Source organism: Poecile atricapillus, chromosome W (genome assembly GCF_030490865.1).
Source record: "Poecile atricapillus isolate bPoeAtr1 chromosome W, bPoeAtr1.hap1, whole genome shotgun sequence".
Lineage (NCBI taxonomy): Eukaryota > Metazoa > Chordata > Aves > Passeriformes > Paridae > Poecile > Poecile atricapillus.
In genome coordinates, this window is record NC_081288.1 from 38,264,528 (window position 1) to 38,284,795 (window position 20,268).

Genomic DNA, 20,268 nt, shown 5'->3' on the forward strand with positions numbered 1-20,268 from the left:
CAGTTTCTACTGGAATGTATTTTTACTGAAATAAACAATGTAGTATTCTCAGTATGGGCAGCAATGAAGACACTTTGTGTGGACTACCTGGTCCTACCTGAGATTGCAGGATTTATAAAAGTCTACCCCTGTGAAATGAAAACTAAGTTGGATATAAGGCAGAAATGTTCACTGCACTTATTTCTTACATTTGTTAGAAGAACTGCAAATACAAAAGAATAAAAAAAAAATTAAAAAGGAAGTACAAGTCATGTTTAAAGTATGTAAGTTGGTCACTTACTGTTCAGAATAGAGAATGTGTGCTTAACTCTCTTCTCTTTGTTTATTCAGGACTCCACGCCTCTGTAAGAAAAACAAATACATGCATTTATCATGTTTCTATCTAAATGAAACTATCTAGTTTCATTTGTGCTAGAGAAGTTTGCCATTTTCAAATAGCAGCAGAGATGAGAAATCAACAGGTTCAGGGAACAAATCTCCCTTGAAACTTCAGACTAAATTCTGGGCATCCTAATTTCATCTGGACACCTGCAGATCTCCCCAGTTCCAGGAAGGTGACAGGCTTTCACATTTCTGAGACTGGCAATCCTCTTGTCTAAAATGTGGTGTATTAGATCCTGGCTGAATTACCCATTAGACTGAGGAGTCAAGGAAGAAAGAACATATGCCTCCAAAGACAGCCTCACTCACCACTTTTGGAGGAGAGTGGAACATGCTGCAGAGGGGTGTTTGATGCCTAACTCCTTCTGTTTCATACAGGAAACTTGTACGGTGAGAACTGAACACAGCACACCAGCTGCTAAGCCTTTCTTGACCAGTTTACAAGCATCACAACAGAGGTGAGTTTTAAGGCAGGATTTGATGGAACACAGCATACTGCTTTTGCAGATTTTACTATTAACAGTTTTCATTAATAAAGACTGCTTGACAGAATGGAGAAAATTGGGACTGCTGGGCAATAGGGGCTACAATAAGGGCAACATTGGTGTGAAAGGGCAAGCACAATCAACCTGTGAAGTCATTAATTGTGAAGATGACCAATTTGGATGCAGCTAAAAAATGGAGACAAATACATAGTTGCTAAGATAGACAAATGCATTTTTTACATCAACTAGAAAATGAAAACTTGCTTATCTGAAACTGTCACACTATAGCACACCAACACTTACACTGGTCTTTGAAAAAGGCAAATCATGATTCCATCCACCATCTCACTCTAATCAACAAACCATCTTTCATGACTCAGATAATATAGGACTCAAACTATAACTAATTATAAAATCTAATTTCCCCTTCTATTTTAGTAAGAAATTATATTTCTTTCTGTATTGTTCTGTCAGTATTTATGACATACCAGAAATCACTCATATCTGCATATAAGTCTACTGAAGGAACCTGTTAAGCAACAATTGATAACTGTTTGGAGCCAAGGGCTATGTAATACATTAGTCAGTAGCATCTAATATTATGATGATATTAAGTTTTAAACTTTTTTGAACCATAGGAATCAGCTCTTCTATCTAAGCAGCCCATTTTGTTGTCCCAGATGTCAGTGCGGAGCTGAACACTTAAAATGATGCAAGGTTTACTGGACAATGATTTGAAATCTTACTCTAAAGGGTTTAGAATAATTCAGATGCTGGTGTAAAACACAGCTAATTTCATTCCCACAGTATGTAACCCATATCAAATGTCAAGTCAAGTCAATAGCCTTAGCAGGCCTTACCTTGCTTGGTGCTCTGTATTAACTGTATAAAATGTTCTGGAACAGACCACGACAGACCTAATCTCAACTACTGTACTCCAATATCTCTTGAATGGCTTCAACCAAAACTCTGCCTCTTGCTGTCAAGTCAAGTCTTCCCAAACTGAGGCATTTGAAATTCAGAAACACTCAAAAAGAGGATTCAATAAAAGAACCTCTAATCTCTATCGTCTCCTGGGGTTCAGAGCCAGGGCTTTGGTGCAGGGCCCTGTGTATATCTTGCATTTGAGCAGAGGTAGCTGCAAGTGCCTTAGAGAAATTAACACCCAGAGTCACACCTGCTCTGTGGTACACTATCTCAATCTTCCCCTGTTTCTCTAAGCTGTCTGTGTCAAGCTGTGTCATATTTATTACTGAGCCTTTCAGGAGGTTCACTACTTCCTTCTGCTGCAACGACAGAAAATGGAAAGATAAATGTTTACTATAGTATTAATTGTAAATAACTAAATAAAAATAAAGGTTTGCACTAGAGAAGCAAATTTAGGTGAAACTATGAATAAGTGCAGTGCTGCATTAAGTGCAAAGAGAGACAGCCTGCATGCTCCTTTGAAGCTCACAGTCTGAGTTTTCAAAACATATGAAAAATGCACATCTGGAGTAAATAAGTAAAAACCAACCAATAAAATGTAACAGTTGTCCGAGAAACTAAATACCACCACTCTTTGCAAGGATTTGAAGAGCTAAAATATCAGGAGATAAATAAACTGGAAAGATTTGCATTTTTAGAGGAAGGTTAAAACATTACAAAAGAAATTCAACTGTGTTTCTATAACTTACTAATAAACACAGGCTATTTTTTTTCTCAGATGTGTTGGAAGATTAATTCATAACCCTTGGTTATAGATTCCTGTGGGTCTTCAGTTCAGGAGATCCCCTGCAGTGACAACTATATTTTCAGAGCTGCAAATAGCATCTGTCATAGCACTAGTATCTTCCAAGGCTCCGTTTTTACTTCAATAATATTTGCAAGGGAAGACGTTTCCTAATGAAACCATTGGAAATATCAACAGAAACACATTTTGATACATGTGAATACATCTTGTAATATCCCTTTGAAGTGTAATCTATATTTACAAATGTTAAATATAGATAGAAGATACTTTAAGGCATTTAATTTCAGGGTAAGTACTCATTTAAATGATCTACAACTTTTACTTCAGTTAGCATACAGATATGCAAAAGTAAGCAAAATGAAGCCTTTTCTCATTAATTCTAAACTCTCTGATCCCAGTCACCTTTATGGTAACCAATTATGGAAATAGTCCCATTAAACTGGGGCAGGACTGGAGCTCTAAAATCAAACCAGTTCAGTCAACAACACTGAATTTAGGATTATACATACACATATGCTTATGAAATGAAACCCTACTTCACTGCAAGGAAGGGATTCCTTGCAATTTTCTCAGGCAGCTCGTGTTTAACTCATACAGAAACAGAGGATTTACATTTATTACAGGTGACAAAGAACATTTTTAGCATCCCAGAATCATGGCAAAAATAAGCCCCTTTTATTAGATGCTTCACTTTTCGTTGTGAACTGTGGTACAAAAGATGAAAGGGAAGTTTCACGGTAATTAAAAGATTTCTCAAGATATCTTAGGCCGTCTACAGTTTCTTTATGCCATTACTATCTTTGAAGCCAGGAACAACTACGTTATCTTTTACAAACTCCATGAAGAAAAAATTTCTATCTGTTTAGGATTATGGGCTAAACACTCATTAGTAGAGCATATGGCTGTTATTTGAGTATTATTCTTCTCTCCTTTCAAACACTGAGGAACAATTTTGCAAACTGAATCTCTGTACTCTGGAGTAATAAAAAGCTGCTAATATATCATCATTATGACTCAGTGACAGTTCCAGAGCACAACTGGACATTTTTGTCATGAAGGAATAAAAGCTCTAGAAATGAGTTTCAGGAGAGTTTTGGTTTTGATAGAGCTGGCTTTTTTGATTGTCTTTCAGACCTGAGGACATCCACTTATGTGGCATATCTGGGAGGTCTGGAATAAACCGTTTTGAAATTTTGTGTGGCAAAATGAAAAGATATAAACAAAACTTCAAACAAAAAGTAGCTGCTGTTTAACCTACTGAATTTAGCAGCACATCCTCAAAACACAAGCCCAGTAGTCTTAGAAGTGAAAATGGGTATTTCAAATTTTATTCTCTGCTTTAGAATTATTTATGAGAGAAAATCAGATTAATTGAAAGTGGAGGAGTCCATTATGAATAGACTGACATCCTGTAAAACATAGAACTGACATCTGGAAAAATGAGGCTAGCATTCGATTATGAAGTTTAAATTAGCTAATAACCAGTACAGAGTCTGGATAATTTCCAGTTGCATAATGTGCAACAAATTAAATGCATTTTGAAAAAAAAATGCAGTTGTGGGCATTTATTAATCGTTTCAAATATTGAAACAGAAATTGTCATACATTATGAACCTTACAGTCCTTAATCATATGTATATTCCACTGTTTTATGGGCTTAATTTGCTCAGCATCAACTTTTACTGTGAGTAACAGTGATTTTGTCGAAACCTCAAATAAGTCACAGAACAGATCTGAGGATTACTTCAGAAGGGATTTAAAGCACGCCCTGTGAATCTCTACACAACCACCACTTAAAACACTACCCGTTCAGGCCCAGATGGATCGCTATGGCAACAGAATCCCAAATACCAGGTTTGTAACTAAAAAAAATGTAAATTATTGATGAACCCAGAGTTGTCTCTCTTGGACACCCTCCTATTCAAATACCAAGCCGTATGGTTAGAATACAGAGAAATGGTTGATATGCAATTTCCCCAGCCCAGTGAGCACTAATCCCAAAGGATTTCATTAAATCTTTTGGCTTAAATTTTTATTCTTGGAACAGCAGTCAGCAAGCAGGGATTACATTAAAACAGGCACTATTGAGGTCATTACTGACTGAATTCAGGTCTGTAATATAACAAAGCAGGAACTAATTTAAAATATACCTCCACACACAACTCCCCCCCTGCCCCACCCTGGACAAAATAACACTGCTCGAAGTTATTATATATTTGATGACAGCACTTTTTCCACTCACATCACCACCATTCCTCCTTGCCTACAGGCAATGATTGAGAACAGTACTAGAGAGTGAAAAACAAAAACACACATTATTTGATAAAGAGGTGCACATCTCATGGTAGAGGTGACTGTGCATAAACAACTGAGTTGCAGGACGATGAATGCAAGGAGGCTTTGCAGCCTCTGATATTCGGTAAACCAAAACCAAGAATAAAAACTTCTCTAGCAAATGAGCAAACCAGAGGAGAAAAAGTACTTATTGGCATTTTTACTGCAAATTTCATGAACAGTCTGATAAGGGAACAAATAGTTGTAGGAAAGCCAAACACTACTGGAAAGCCTCTCAGACTTTATACACAGTGATTAATACAGTGAATGTCAGACAAAAATAGACCCATCAGTTCTCAAATTCTGGACTGTGACAGTCCAGTTTTCTTTTAAAAGGAACTATGGCTTTAAAATACCCAAACAATTCTCAGGTGTGCCTGCCATTAGGTGTCACTGTACATAGAAGAGAAATGGCAAACTTCTGACTCTTTAAGAGTTTGTTACCAGATCCAATGTCTACCCAAAACTAGAAGGAAAAACCAGGACAGGGGTAGATTTGTGGAGATGGGTAAATATGGAGGAATGCTTTTGCTAATAGAAATGAAACAATCATTGAAACAGAAAATGAAATTAATAAAACTGGGGCATAGAGTCATATCCTAAGATGAGGGAGAAATTTAGAGCAACAGAATGAAAAGAAGATAGTGGTTGTACCACACACTCCCTGGTGGGCCAGGATAAATTCTCCCATTGTCATTCTTACAGATGAGCGTTTATTCAATACAGTACATAAAGACAGAGGGCCTATTTTGGAGAGCTGTCATTTGAACAGCCATTTAGATTAATAGATATTAACTAGATTGCAAGCCTTTTTTAGGTCTCAACATACAATGTTTCAAATACTTCAGAATACAGTTTACAAGCTACACATTCAGCATCACTGTGGACACTAGAGACAAAACCAGTATGTAGACCTCGCTTTTCTCTGTCCATTCAGTCTATGGCTTGGCCATTCCCACCCTGTCACCCATATATTTTAAAGGTGAACAGTTTTCAGCTCTACAGGTTTCTTTACTTAGCAAAGGACTCTGCTCCTTGTGGAATTTGTCTCTGGGAGTCCCTTTTACAATACTAGCAACGGAGCTGCTTTTTCAGCCTCTGTTCACTTGTATTGAGCTACCTGCCACCTAAAGTTCAAAGAGCCTTCCCCGTAACTTCCTCAGAATTTCAGTTCATAGCAGAACCAGATGTTTCAACTCTTGACTAGCTTTTTCTTGTTATTACCATACACCTCCATCAGACATGCTGTGTTTCTGTTACACAGAACACACAGAGGCAAGAGCAGCTCTTAACCTCAGTAAGTGCCAGCTGCTCCTCAAATGCCACTGCACTACATGATGCTACTCACATTCTCAGATTCTTTCTCCTACCAGTACTGCCTGAAACAAGCCTTGTTTCCTTTGGTTCCCAGTCCTGGTGGATTCAGATCTCTCGTTGCCTGTCAAAAGCCTTTTCCACCTTCTGTTTTATCCTTACACTTGGCTTGATGTTAGAAGAGCCATCCACTCTGATACTTCCATCAACCACACCTAGGTCAGCATCATAACTTCATGATCAATAAGCAATCATATGGATCAGTAGGCACTAAAAGATTCTCTTTCAACAAAGAAAACCCATTAATGGTGATGGTATGGTCAGTGATAATACAGTCACAAATGGGTATCTGAATCATCTTGAGATGTTAGAAGAATCTTTTGTGGCCAAAGGAGTATCAGAATTTGGGGCAGCAATAGCATTTCCTCCTTCCAGTAGCTATCCAGGACAATACGTAGCTCTTCTTCTACTAATCCTCATTTCACTGTGAAGCTACTGTAGTCCTGCTGTAGAAATGGGACGGCACAAGTGCCAGCAATACGGATGCGTACCAAACACAGACTGGCACAGACTCAGAGGAAATCTTTGCATATAACAGACCATTAAAGTAGATAAGCTGGATGTGTTCACTCACTGGGTAAGGCCACTTCAACCACTATGCTATATCTGCCACGTAGTAACTGTGGAGCTGCTCTTCCCAGTGCGTAGCTTGCCATTCCCGCTTTTTGACTCTTGGGTATGTCTCAGCCATTCCCTTAGACAATAACAGAATTTTCAAACTTTACATGAAACTTGTATTTTTCCAATTGCAAATATGAACACGTGGGAATACTAACATTTATTAACAATAAAAAGTCATAAAAATTTCATACATCACAGTGAAACGTCATTTTTCTAAGTGAAAGTTTGAAAGTTTTCAAGACTTCAGCTGAAACAACCAGCATTTGTAATATGGCGTTCCATCAAATTTAATTCCAAATATTTTCAGTTTTTTTTAGACAGTAAGATACAGAGCTACAATTACTTTCTGTGACATCTTAGTAAAAAAGAAACACAGTTCTCCATAAGTTGCTTCACAACATTATTTAGACTAGGCATCTTGGATCATATGAAATGATAAGAAAATAGTTCCTAGCAAAATTGGTTTCAGATGTCATATTTAGGTTGCTTGTTACAGCTATAGACTAGGACTTATTTAGAAGCACAATGGAGGTTTTTGATCAGTCTCCTAAATCCTTTGTAGAAAGATAACATATCTTTACATTAGTAGATACACACTCAGTTGCATTCCAGTGTTTGGAGATTCAAAATCTAATTGGTTTTATCACAGGACGAAAGAACCTGCTGCAATATCCACTGCAGGAAGTGATTATATGTTACATAACGCAGCTGATCTTTTTGTTCTGGTATGAGAGGAGAGGTTGACTTACTTTCTTTCTTTCTTTATTTATCAATTCTGGTTTACAAAAATGTACTAATATGGATAAGCAATTCACCCATAAAATCTGACAGTGACTGTCAACATCTCCACAAATGAAGCAACATAATCTATGGGTGAGCTGTGCCAATACCCTTCCTATATTACCACAGAGAGACCTACAGTGGCAACAACTTCAGTATTTCTTGGCTATTTAAATGCATCCCTTCAAAGATAACTTTTTAGATAGAGGGAAAATTCTGAGCGGACTGTATTCTGTGGTTCATCTGGATAGGTACACAAAATGTATAGAGATGATAATTCACCACTGGTATAATGTCAACCCATATTTTCTATACCATACAGTAAGTTTTATTCATACTGCTGTTTTCTCCTAATGGAAATTATTAAAAAAAATGAATTTGAAAGTCTACCAAGTCTAAATACAGACAAAATCAACTTACTGCCTACCCCCTCCTGTACTAATCCAAGAAGTAATGGACTACATGCTGCTCAGATTTCTGAAAACAAATCCCATAAAGACAGACACATCACTTTCCAAAGCTGGTACCCTTGATTTCTCACATGAATTTTAATGTTGTTTGCTCTGCACCCACCATGCAACAAGCCCTTTTGCTCCACAGCAACTGCTCTCTGCTCCCTTTCACCTTTTTATAACTGAGTGCTTCATATCCCAAGACTACTATTTTTAACCTTCCTGTGCAATTTCACTACTCTCACAATCACAGTTGGCTTCTCCTTTTTATTGAACTACACTTCGAATTACTAAGAGAATGAAAAACACCAACTTAAATGAAGATTTTTTGATTTTTGTTTACAAGAAGAGATGATATTTTGTACCTTTCTGTGGCCAATAGGAGCAAAGAATGAAACAGTCAAAATTAACACTGAAACTGGACAGCACTGATCCCTTGCACTGGTACTAGACATTTTAATAATAGGATCATTAAATAAAGATACATGAAGATTTTATATGTTTCTTTTCAGTTACAACACATAATATTTCATTACCAAAAAATGTTTCTAATCACTACTAAGTTTAGCATTAAAATAACTTCATTGTAACACCGTAACAGCAAACAGTTATAGCAACACTGGTGGAAATACTTTACAACCTTATGGATAAATTATTAGGATGAGAAAATCATGAGCAATTAGTTAAAAATTAAAAAATGTTTTCAGCTTACAAATTATTTATGTTAAAAAAAACCCCTGTGGTATTTCTGTCTTTGAAACATTTATGACAAGAATGGATTCCTATTATGAGATTGTTTTATGAATATCACAAAATCTGTTAGAAAAAACAAATTCATCTCATACCGTGTTCTCTATCTTCCTCAGCAGGTAAGAATATTAGACCTCCTTACAGTTGGTAAAAAAACCCAAATTTGAGCAATCATTAAAAATTGTATCTTTCCTATTTAGTACTGTCCAGAACATTACTTTCTCAGTGACTGTCATTGTGGCAAATAGGGCTGTCTCCTGGAAGGAGCTGTACCTAGCACCACTAAGAGATGCACTGACCAGTATTGCTGCTCTTCAAACACAAGTCATAGGTTGCCCACTCAGTAGATCTTTCTGGTTCTTCAGCACTTTAACTTCTGCCTAGACACAGAGGCCAACAAATAAACTAAACCAAACCACAGAATAGCAGAAAGATGCACTGCAGGGGTATAAAATAGGTGAATGCCAAGAGCAATGCAAACTGGAGTTTCTTGTCATGTTACAATACAACTTGCTGAAGAAACGTGTAACCTATATGACAAGAGGGACACTGAGTGACACCTAACAACAGCCTGTGGAAAGTACAAGGTGGGCATGTAAGCGGCCCCAGCTGCAAGTGCTACCTTGACTCTCAGAAGCTGCAAAGTCAACTTAGCAGCAACTGCACAGCTCAGTGGGAATGTCTCATAACCCTGAGATAAATGGCTGTCAGCCTGGCTGGCTGGCAAGGGAGAGAATTTGGTCATCAGAGCTGTTAACCAAGCACAGGTGTCTCAGCACAGCGTGTCTAAAGCATGCTACTTTCCATAGTTCGTGGCACATAGTAACATCCTACCTGGCCCCCTTGGCTTCCTTCCCTGGTCAACTAATAGGGTTGGGCTGGTATCTGCAGTGAAGTCCATATCCACATTTATAGAAGCACAGTGAAAGTTTTAACCCTCAATTTCCACCCTCAATTCCATAGTCACCCTAGCCACTTGGCAGTCACTCTTCCCAAAAGAGGAAAGCTACTTAAGACTGACATGCTGAAGCTCTCTGCTCAATAATCCAATGCAGAATCTAGTAGGTGCCACTGAACGTGATTTAATTTGGGTCTAAATTCATTATTATGTAACATCATCTAGAGATACAATTTCCATATCTTGAAGCATTTCTTTACACATTATGTGCACACGCCTGACAAATGATTTTGCAATAATAAAGATGAACTGAAGTATCATGACTTTTTTTGTCTTGAAACTACAAGCAGAAACCTAGAGACTGGGGAATTGAGGCAGAACTTTTAACCGCAAGTGTCACTCTGGGCTGCAACAGAAGAGTTTAACTGCCACTCCTTGAAGATAACATGCAAAGATATTATTAAAAAAAGCAGGATAAAAGACAAGTGGTGGCTTTGCCAGTCTACATAACAGTAAAAAAAGGAAGCATCAAGTCAACATTGAATAAATCTGATAGCCTAATCAAAAAGTAGCACATCAGACAGTGCAGTTTTGAAGTGCAGATGGCTAGGAATCTTAAAAGAGGCAGTTATCATTATTGTTCCTTACATATTTGAGTAAAGAAACGATATCATGATATTGTATCTGCCTATAAAATCAACTTCCTCAGTTAGACATTGCCAGAAGGAATCTAATGGAAATGTCTATTTAGTGAAAATCAAATAATTACCTTGTAATTACCATCTCATGTGTTACACTTTATGTTAGCATCTCTGAATCAAGGAAAATTCAAAAAAAAGTCTATTTGAAATCCTTAAAAAAAACCCCATATGGGCAAATATTTTAATTGGGCTACTTTTGCTAATGAAGCTAAGTATTCCACATAGCAGTTATTTCTCCCTCTTTGTAGAGCCAAATGTTAACATAAACCACCCTTTAATTTAATCTTCCTGTCCATCTTGAGGAAACCTGTTTAATTTTTGATTATTAGATTCTCTGAAATACAGCTTATTCAGACCAAACTTCAGCCACTTCATAAAAACTACTGATTTGCACTCAAATAGCACACTGGAGCAGTCTGAAGGGAAAAACCATTTGTTCTGTCTCAACTGATGTATAGAGTAATTTTCTGAGATTCTTTCACTGCAATTTGCAAACACATTAGCTAAGTCTATGAAACAAAAGCAATCTGTACTACCCATGGCCCAGAAGAAGCAGAAGCAGAAAGTTAGAAAACATAACAAATGTCTGAATCATCTTGAAGCAGGGACATACCCTACCTTCAACGCAAAACATAATTATCCAAAATGTGCCTCATCTATTTTTCTGACAAAGAAAGCCTGGCCACTGAACACCTAATACTGAATACAATCTTAAAACAGGCTGTATTAGACTTTTAAGAAGGGGCCTAGAGAAGGCAAACTTACCCTAGCTAACTCAGGGAAGCAACACTGCAGTTAGGTTTTGAGACTTCCATTCCCTTCGTCCAGCTCCTGCAGCTCCACCCTCAATTCTATAGCCACTCTGCAGTCACTCTTCCCAAAGGAGGAAAGCTACTTAGCCCTGACACGCTGAAGCTCTCTGCTGAATAATCCAATACAGAATCTAATAGGTGCCACTGAACAGTTTCAGTACCGTTAAAACAAAGCAGATGTAAGGGAATATGCACTGTGGGCAGGAAGGGGAATGTAAGTGCAGCTTTGATACACAGCCAGATGAGAGCATAACTGCATTCACAGATAGCAAGGGACAGCATAATAGACAGTCACACAGAATGATTGGTACAGCATCTCTCAGCGTGGATTTTAAACAAATCAAGAAAATACCACATGATGTATCTAAAACTTCATTTCAGCACCTGGCAAAAAGGAAATATCTGTTAAAGATCATCTCGTTCACGGAAAACCTTAATATGAGTTTCTGTAAAAAGGGAACTTGAAATTGCCTGTCAACAAATCAGCAGATGCCCTTTCTGAAGCTGACAGGTGCTTTTTGGCATTATTGTAATGACCATAAATACTTCATTGCACAGGGTAGAATCAATTGCTTTAATCAATTTCTACTATCACTTATGAAGCATCCAGACAATTTTCTAATCTACGCTTTGCAGTGACATAAAATATACAAGTTCAGCATACTCAGGCAAAGCTGACTGTCAATATATATTCCTTTTGACAAAAACCAGCATTTTGTCTATAAGGTTATAGTCCTGTTTCAAGAATAACTGAAGCAAGGGCTCTTAAGTAAATTGATTCTCCTAAAAAACAGTAAGACAATCCACAGCAGTGTCAGTCTTCAGCAAAGTTCTGTGATACATAGAGATTTCAGGATGCAATGTGAAATGCTGCTTTATGAACAGAACAACCTGACAGCTTAAACCAGGGACATCATGGATTCATTCAAATACATCAATAATACAATGTCTGTGTCAATTATTTTCTTTCTGAAAGCTCTATGTTCATATTTCAGAAAATTCAGGAGATTAGGAAACAGTAAGAGTAGGAGAAGGGAGAAAATAACAAAGAAATCAAGTATCTCTTCCTCTGGCCCTAGTTTCATTTGTTCACTCCTGATATGCTTTCTCTTCTTCTTCTCTACCTTCTCCTTAAACTAAAATGGGTATCTAACAGAGCTGATAGTTGCCATTCTTTGCAGCTAAATAGTTCCTTTGAGCACACAGTGAGAAAATGTCTTGAAGTACTTTTATTGTGAATCTTACACTCGTAAGAATAAGTAAAAAAAGAAACTGAGAGATTAAATTACCCTAAGTGCAAAGCACTTCTTGCTTGACAAAAAATACAGATCTACTTGTCTTGTAATTTGTCCACTGCTCTCTCAAAAATTTGAGTTTGCAAAGAGATGCAACAATAGAAACATACCAATGAGATTTTCGGTGTTTCAGCTGCCATCTTCCATGCCCATTAAAGATAATATCCTTATCTCAGCTTGTTAAAAATATACAACTGATTTAGTTTTTAGCTTTGCAAATATGAATCGTAAATCATTGGAAGAGATCATTGAACATGTTAAGAAAAGCAAAGAGAACTCTTAGAAGGAAGATTTTGAAGAATTGTGGCAGGCAGACTGATACTGTTAAAAAAAAAACAACAGCTGAAGAGAGTGGGAAGTATCTGAAAGATTGAAGACTCTACAGTATTTGGCACATGACCAGCACTGTAAACAAGCATAACAGGACAGAACAGGGAAAGAAAGCAGTGGCTGGATACCAAAACCCCCTCGTTTTGCTCTAAAATATTTTAAGGGAAATAGCAAAGTTCAGCTATGTGTGAAACTCAAACCTGGACCAGGAAAAGCACAATAAAGTAGGTAGCTGAAATCATCTTACATCAGATGAGCTGAGGACTACTTGAACTAAGTATTTATTTTCTTCTTTCCCCCTTAGTGAACACCATGCTATTATTGTGGAGGTGAGTGGAATTAGTGTAGCTAATACAGGGTTAGAAGTCAAGAACTCTAGAGATATAATCCTGGATTGGTCTCTGACTTGATCTGGTACCATGTTTACATCACTGTTCAGTTTCTCTACTAACAAAGCAGATACAATAATTTATAACTCATGAAGGACCTTGCAGGATTAAAGTGTGCAGTATTTTGCAGGAAAACTTCCAAATTTAAGTTTCCTGCAGCACTTAAATGGATCAGCCTATAGGGACTGGGCCTTAACTTATGTCTATAAAAATGTTAACTGCAGTAGAAGAGAATCAAGACAAGTGCTTTTTAAATTTTTTACCTTTGCATAACTAAACCATTTGCCATGGGGACTGAACAGTTGCACTTCTGGGACTTTGCTGGATTTCCAGATTTATGCTGCAGGACAGTTTTCCTTTGGCCCTAACACCTTAAGACTGTTTTTCTAAGGCATTATAAACAGAAAAAAGCACCACTCTCTAAGTATCCTTCACCATTTTTTTTAAAAAAGTCTTTGAAGCTGCAAGTGCCTCTTACTATTCATCTGTAGAGGGTTCATGACATTTGACTCTGTGGGCAAGGTGGTACTACAAAGAAACAACATGTCTCATAGCACTTTTAATGTGGTTCAGTTGCCGCTGCTAATAACACTACATTTATCCTACTAAATCCCAAAGTATTATCCTTTCACCAGCATAGGAATTACTCAGCCAAAACTGAAATACACTCTTAAATGGAGCAGTTTAAACAAAGATGAAGGGCCAAAGGACTGCAAGAGTATTTTCTGGATTGTTTAAACATAATAAATTCAGCAACAATTCTAAATTCTTCACTGTTTCATGTTTCCCTCTCACAATGAATTTTTTCCTGCTGTTTTTTTTCTCTTGTTGCACTCACTGTGTTACATAATTAAAATACTAAGATAAGGAGTTTTTTGTAGCCCTAAATGAAATCACACTACCTTATGTATAAGCACTTATCCGTATTTGTAGGTATGTATGCCTTTGTCAAGCTGTATCCACTCTCACGTATATTCCCTCTTTATTTACCCAGCTTCTGCAAAAATCAAGGTCCAACTCTATTACATATAGATCTTCTGCATTTCTTTGAGAATTTTTGGCTTCAAACTACAGCACACCAAACAATAACTAACTGGATTAAGTTCATACCCATGCTTATGTCAGACATGAATTATGATATTTATATGATTAAAAGGTTGACAAAGAAATATTTGGATAAGGTTCAGTTATACCAGCATGGGCATAAAACTGAATATGTGAATAAACAACGCATTATAAAAGTAATTATTTTAGTTCCTGAATAAATACAAATGTATAACATTTAAAATATGTCATGTGACATTACATAAAAAAAAATATCAAAGGATCACCTATAATGGATCACCCATATCTAAGATAATGGGACTAGAGAGTCTTAAATTACACAAGGGAGATGTGAAATGATCCCAATTTAGGTGCCTCCTGGTAGCAGTAAAGAGATTTATAACACTGTGGAAAAGCAGAGAGCCTTTGACACCCAGACTATTCAAAAACCTTCGGTTAGATCAGTGTACCATTCTGAAATAACAACAAACACTACAGAATTTACAGCACAAGAATAACAAAGGAAGATGGTGTGCTCCAGCCTGAATACAGCACACAGAGACAGAGTTAGAGATATCCTTTAACAGCATTCGATGCCTTTATTATGCCCAGATGTCTTCTGAAGTCTTAAAAAAGTAACTAAAATAGATATTGAAAGATATTGTAATTGATAGTGATAATTACCTTGGTAGGAGGCAAAAGGCTATGCTGCAGCAGTACACAAATATCTCTTTTGCAAGTCTGCTCAGTATATTGATTTGGCATGGTCTGTACCACAGGCCTGTTTATTAAATACAGCATTTTACTTACATTATACTTCCAAACATCAATAGAAATCTTGGTGTCTGAGTATTCTGAATTTACATAGTACAGATAATATCTTCCTGTTATTTTCCACTCAGAATGAACTGACTAACTCATTTCATAGGAGCCAGAAGCCAAATAAATTATGAGCTGTCAGTTATTGACTAGGCATCGAAAATGTATTTGGAGGCAATACTATCCAGAGAAACATGAGTTAGAGCTACTCAACCTTGGATACCACATAGCACAGTTTTCTGCATGAAGACAGCCAAAAGCCCTGCACTGGAGATGATAGTCCCACTAAACCTATCTCAGAGGTTGGGATTTCCCCTTGAAGCAGGGTGGCCAAGGCCAATACTACCTGAAGATAAAAAAGGCAAGACAAAACAAAGTCAGGTTCGGCTGAGCCAAGAACCTTGAAGGAAGGTTTTCAACCTCTGTGAGAACCAGGGATAAAGCTGAGCTCTCCAGATTGCTGGCTTTAGCTGGCCCTCAATACTTACTGAAGACTGACCTGGCCTGAAATTTTTGGTAGAGCACGGAAAAAAAAGTTCTCCCTGAGAACTACAGTAGAAGGATTGCTACAGAAAGTAGAGAATTTGATATTTTTATTGTTTTTTTAATGGGACAATCTAGTTCATCTTCCTGCTTAGTTCAGCCTACCTTCTTCAAAGCAAAGCCAAGATTCTGTGTAGTTTCACAGTTTCCTTTATAACCAAGCCTAAGACATCAATACTGCTTTGAAATGACAAAGAATGAAATGAGAAAGTCCCAGGACTTCCAATACTTACCAAGGAACTGTATCACAAGGAAATTAATTTCCCCATAACATGGAAGATATCACCCTAGGCACCAACTTCAGTCCTCTGCAAACACAGACAACCCTGGAAAAACCCCTCGGCTGGAATGGCCTTGAATATTTTGCCAGGACAAGTTGCAGAACACACCCTACTACCCTGATACATCCTGACGTTTTTCATGCAAGGAGACAAAAGGGACCTAAATCTCTAAGTCATTGGAAGGCTGTAGGAGAGCTCAAGAACATCCAAATGTCATTAGGCTTTGCAAAACCAAAATAATTTCTTAGTTGAAAATACAGAGAGCATAGCATGCAGGGGCAGAACTTCTCTACTTTTCCTACTATATGTGGGATGGAGGGGAAAGCAGAGCTGTTGGTATTAGCATTGCCCTTCTACAGTAATCATGTAGCTTTTGTGAGTTTTTATACTGTTTTAACTGGTAAACAGAGCAACCAGGTTGCTTTACCATTTTTTACTTTGGATCAGTAAAGCCAGTCTGTGCAGTTTTCATGTGTCATCATACTGCATCCCAAAGCTTCCTTCGTGCCTCATACTGGCCCACTTTGTTCCTTTCCCTACATAATACTCCTCCTCATTTATAAGGAGCTAGTACATGAAATATTTGGTTTATTAAATTTATGTTTGTCAAGTTAATTTCAATCACTACTCAGATGTAAACATTTATGCTTCCCCCCAGATCAACAAATATCGATTCACTTCATATTTAGCCTGTTTAACATGATCAGGATTTTCCTGTGAGATGCTGAATTTCCTAAATAATAGCTATAGCTTGTGAAGAGGTAAAGATACTCAGCAAGATGCTTAAGCACACAGACAACTACTTTTAGTAGTCAGGAAACCTTTGAGACTACTTCTGTACTTAAACATATGCTTGTGTAACTGAATCACTGAACAGTACTCACAGTGAGGCCAGAAGAGAGACGTAATGGTAAAATTTGGTGGAAAAGGCCCAGATGGTTTCTGACAATAAATCAACCATAAAAATACAGGATTTTAATTAAGCTTCGTTGTTCTACTCAGGGATGCTCACAGTTTTGAGTTTTGACGACTGCATTTTAATTTAAGTCTGTTTGTGGACAAAGCATGCCCTGAGACAGGTAATCTACCTCAAGTATTATTTTCTTACACTATCTGACCTAGATATAACACAAGAAAAACACATTAATTTTGGCATGTTTTTGTCTCATCATCTCAAAATTAATTCCACTTTCAATATGGTAGTAAAAGGTAAACAAACAAATGCTAAAATCCTTACAATTCTAGCATGTAAGAGAGGCTGGATCACCTCCTTCATCTTCCATACAGACCTAAACAACCCCTTGTTCATCTGGTCAGTACTGCTGGTGGTACCTCTTATGCTTACCACGTAGTTTCCTTCTTAACTTTTGGCTACACTCTTTGATAATCTCTAATTGAACAACATGCCTCATCCATTTGTTGCTAATGATTATATAAAGAAGTGCTTTTAGATTATTTTAGAAAGTTTTTTTCTCTCTCTTCAAAATGTTAAAATTGTAAGAAGACACTCATCTCCACTAGCTTCTTACTCCAAAAGTAAAAATGATCCTATGTTGCCAAAATTTCAATTTTAAAGTGTCCTGGAGCAATTAATCTTGCTATTTCAAAGAAAAAATATTATCTTTTAAAATAGAAAATAAATTGGGCTTTTCTTGAAAAGTCTTTGTCTTTTACTTTCTCAAGCCAATTATAATTAAGTTCAGGTGTAATTTTAAAAATAAAAGAAAGTTACAGAGAATATTCCAATACCCTTAATTTCCCTGTGAGGTCCTTTACCTCTAAATTATCTCTATCCATGAGGTATTACTTCATTTGAGAAATATTGATAGTTCATTGTCATTGAAATTCACACCAGTACAAAAATAAGTATAAGATGTATTAATAGGAAAATACACGAGTTATAAAAGAAAAATAAATAATACTGGTAAAACACATTTGAGTCTTATCTATGCTAAATATTCTAATACAAGATGCATCTTATACCTTCTTACACTTATATTTGAATTGTCAAGAAAATGAAAGGACCTGTCAATCCTTTATGTATAGATGAACTCCAGTACCCAAATTTAAAGAACTCTATAAAACTCTCAAATGCTAACACTTTATGTTTTTCCTGGTGATTTGTGAAAGAGATTAAAAGAATTTTCATCTTTACTGTAGAATTAAAGATAGAAGCAGAGACTCCAAATGTGAAAGAAACTCACCCTATGCAAAGGAAAAAAACCAGGAGTATCAGAATTCATTAAAACTCATTTCAACCTTAGCAGGATCAGATTTGGAAAATCAGTTATTTTAGGGAAAAAGGTTAGGCTGGTTCTGCTATCCAGCAATTTCTCATTCCTTTTTAACTAAAAAAGACATTCTGTAATGAAAATTGTAAATATTCAAACACCTGAAAACACTCAAAGTAACTAATTTTGATATTCAGTGGGGTCTTTTGATGAGTTGCGCAAAATGATATTGGGGAAAAAAAGCAATTTTTAATGATTTAAAAAATACTGCATTGACAACAAGAACATTTATTAAGAAAATGATGTACTTAATATAAAATGGCTTCTTCATGCCATTCATGCAGCATGCCATTTCCTATACCACGGAATTACATTTGCAATACTGACAGGGATACCATGAGAATGTTTTTAAATGGAAATTTTACAAAACTTACTGTGGGGCTTGAAAGCAGGCATAATTTTAGACAATCTAGCATGTTTTCATTGTCCATAGCTACCTACTGCATTAGTAGCACCATAACTCTTTAAAGCCTGAAGAGTGCCTTGCATTTAATCTTCTTCCTGAAGAGTTATTGAAAGAAAGAATTGTCTTTTAGGTTTGGGTTTGTATGTTCGCCTTACACAAGCAAGGCTGGTAAATAATGCCAAGTCTTAGTCACTGCTATGGCAAGAACACATTCTATCAGATAATAACCATCCTCCTCACTGCTATTAATTTCCCAAACTTCCATTTACTTTGGCTCCTTAGCCTAAAACATTACACAGTCTCATGACAAAAAAACCGGAAATACTTATGTTCTGTTTTAGCTATCAATTTCCTTGATTTTCTAGAAATAGAACTTTGTACACATTGACATAGAAAGGATGATTATTTTGTTTTTATTTAGTTAATTTGGCAGATTTTTTGAAAGTTATTTCTATTTTGATTTTATTATTTCAAAATAAACACTTTTTAAATAGAGGTGTTTATAGCACTAACAACACTGCTCAGAGACTGAAAAGACATCTTGTACTTTGCAAAAAGTAAATTGCCTGCTAGTTCTCTGCTAGGTAAGTTTTAACAGATTTATGTTTTGAGGTCAGGATGAAGCTGATGAATTTCATGAAATATGAGATTCCTTTTAAAACAATACAGAGCTATTTTCAGCTCAATGAACATATATTTTGCAATTCCTCCTCCTCCTCCTCCATTCTTCTTCTGACCTATAACCTCCAAATTCCATTTCCTATTTCTGTTCAGTCTGAATGCCCTTGGGTGAAAAGCTGGGACCAAATCACTTTCTTCCACTACGAATCTGTTCTCTCCTCTTTCACCTCAGTTCCTGTCCTGGCTAAGAAGCAATTATTTTCTGGGCCTAATGAATATCACACCTTCTACCTGTATATGGTATTCACTTCATCTCCACCTCTTCTCCTGTCATGTGATATAGCAACTTTTTCAAACAGGTCAACAGGTTATATGCTTCCCTTTGGGTCTTCTCTATCTCCTTCTATCTTCACTTCTATTTTCCTTTCTCCTCCTGGTCCTAAGTCAGTTCTTAAACTATTCCTTTTTCTGTTCTATAACACTTTGTGTCTAAGTTTCATCGCCAAAGAAATGCTAAAAAATGCAGTTCTTTTTTGACTCTTCTGTCCAGTTTCCAACTCCTCCCCCAATTTCCTTCAGCTTAATTCTCCTCACTCTTTGACCTCCTGTTCTCTTCTGGTTTTCTGACCAATTTCAAATACTGAGCACAAATGTTGCAATTTCCATACTCCCAGTACCTTTTTGCTATGACTGTACTACTCAATATACATCTTGGTTACTGCACTGTGAAGTGTGGATGATTCTCAGCTCATACATGAGAGACTTCTTGTCAGTGGCATCAAGCTACAAAGCCAGAAGTGTTTGCAATTCATACTTGTTATCCCTGCAAGTGCTTCAGCTCTTCATGCAGTAAGCACAAGTGATGACAAGTGACTTTGAATTTCTCAGAGTTTGATAGAAATAGTTTTAAAATGACTGATTTCAGAATA

General features: G+C 36.7%; 1 protein-coding gene across 1 annotated transcript in view; it reads right to left on the reverse strand.

Annotated features, from left to right (window-relative positions):
- The window catches only part of LOC131592372 (synaptotagmin-1-like), a 336,297-nt gene that overhangs the window by 216,496 nt on the left and 99,533 nt on the right, over positions 1-20,268 (reverse strand). Inside the window, exon 3 of the mRNA XM_058863843.1 lies at positions 281-342. The gene's annotated coding sequence lies outside the window, so the exon portion shown is untranslated. The remainder of the gene's footprint in view (positions 1-280; positions 343-20,268) is intronic.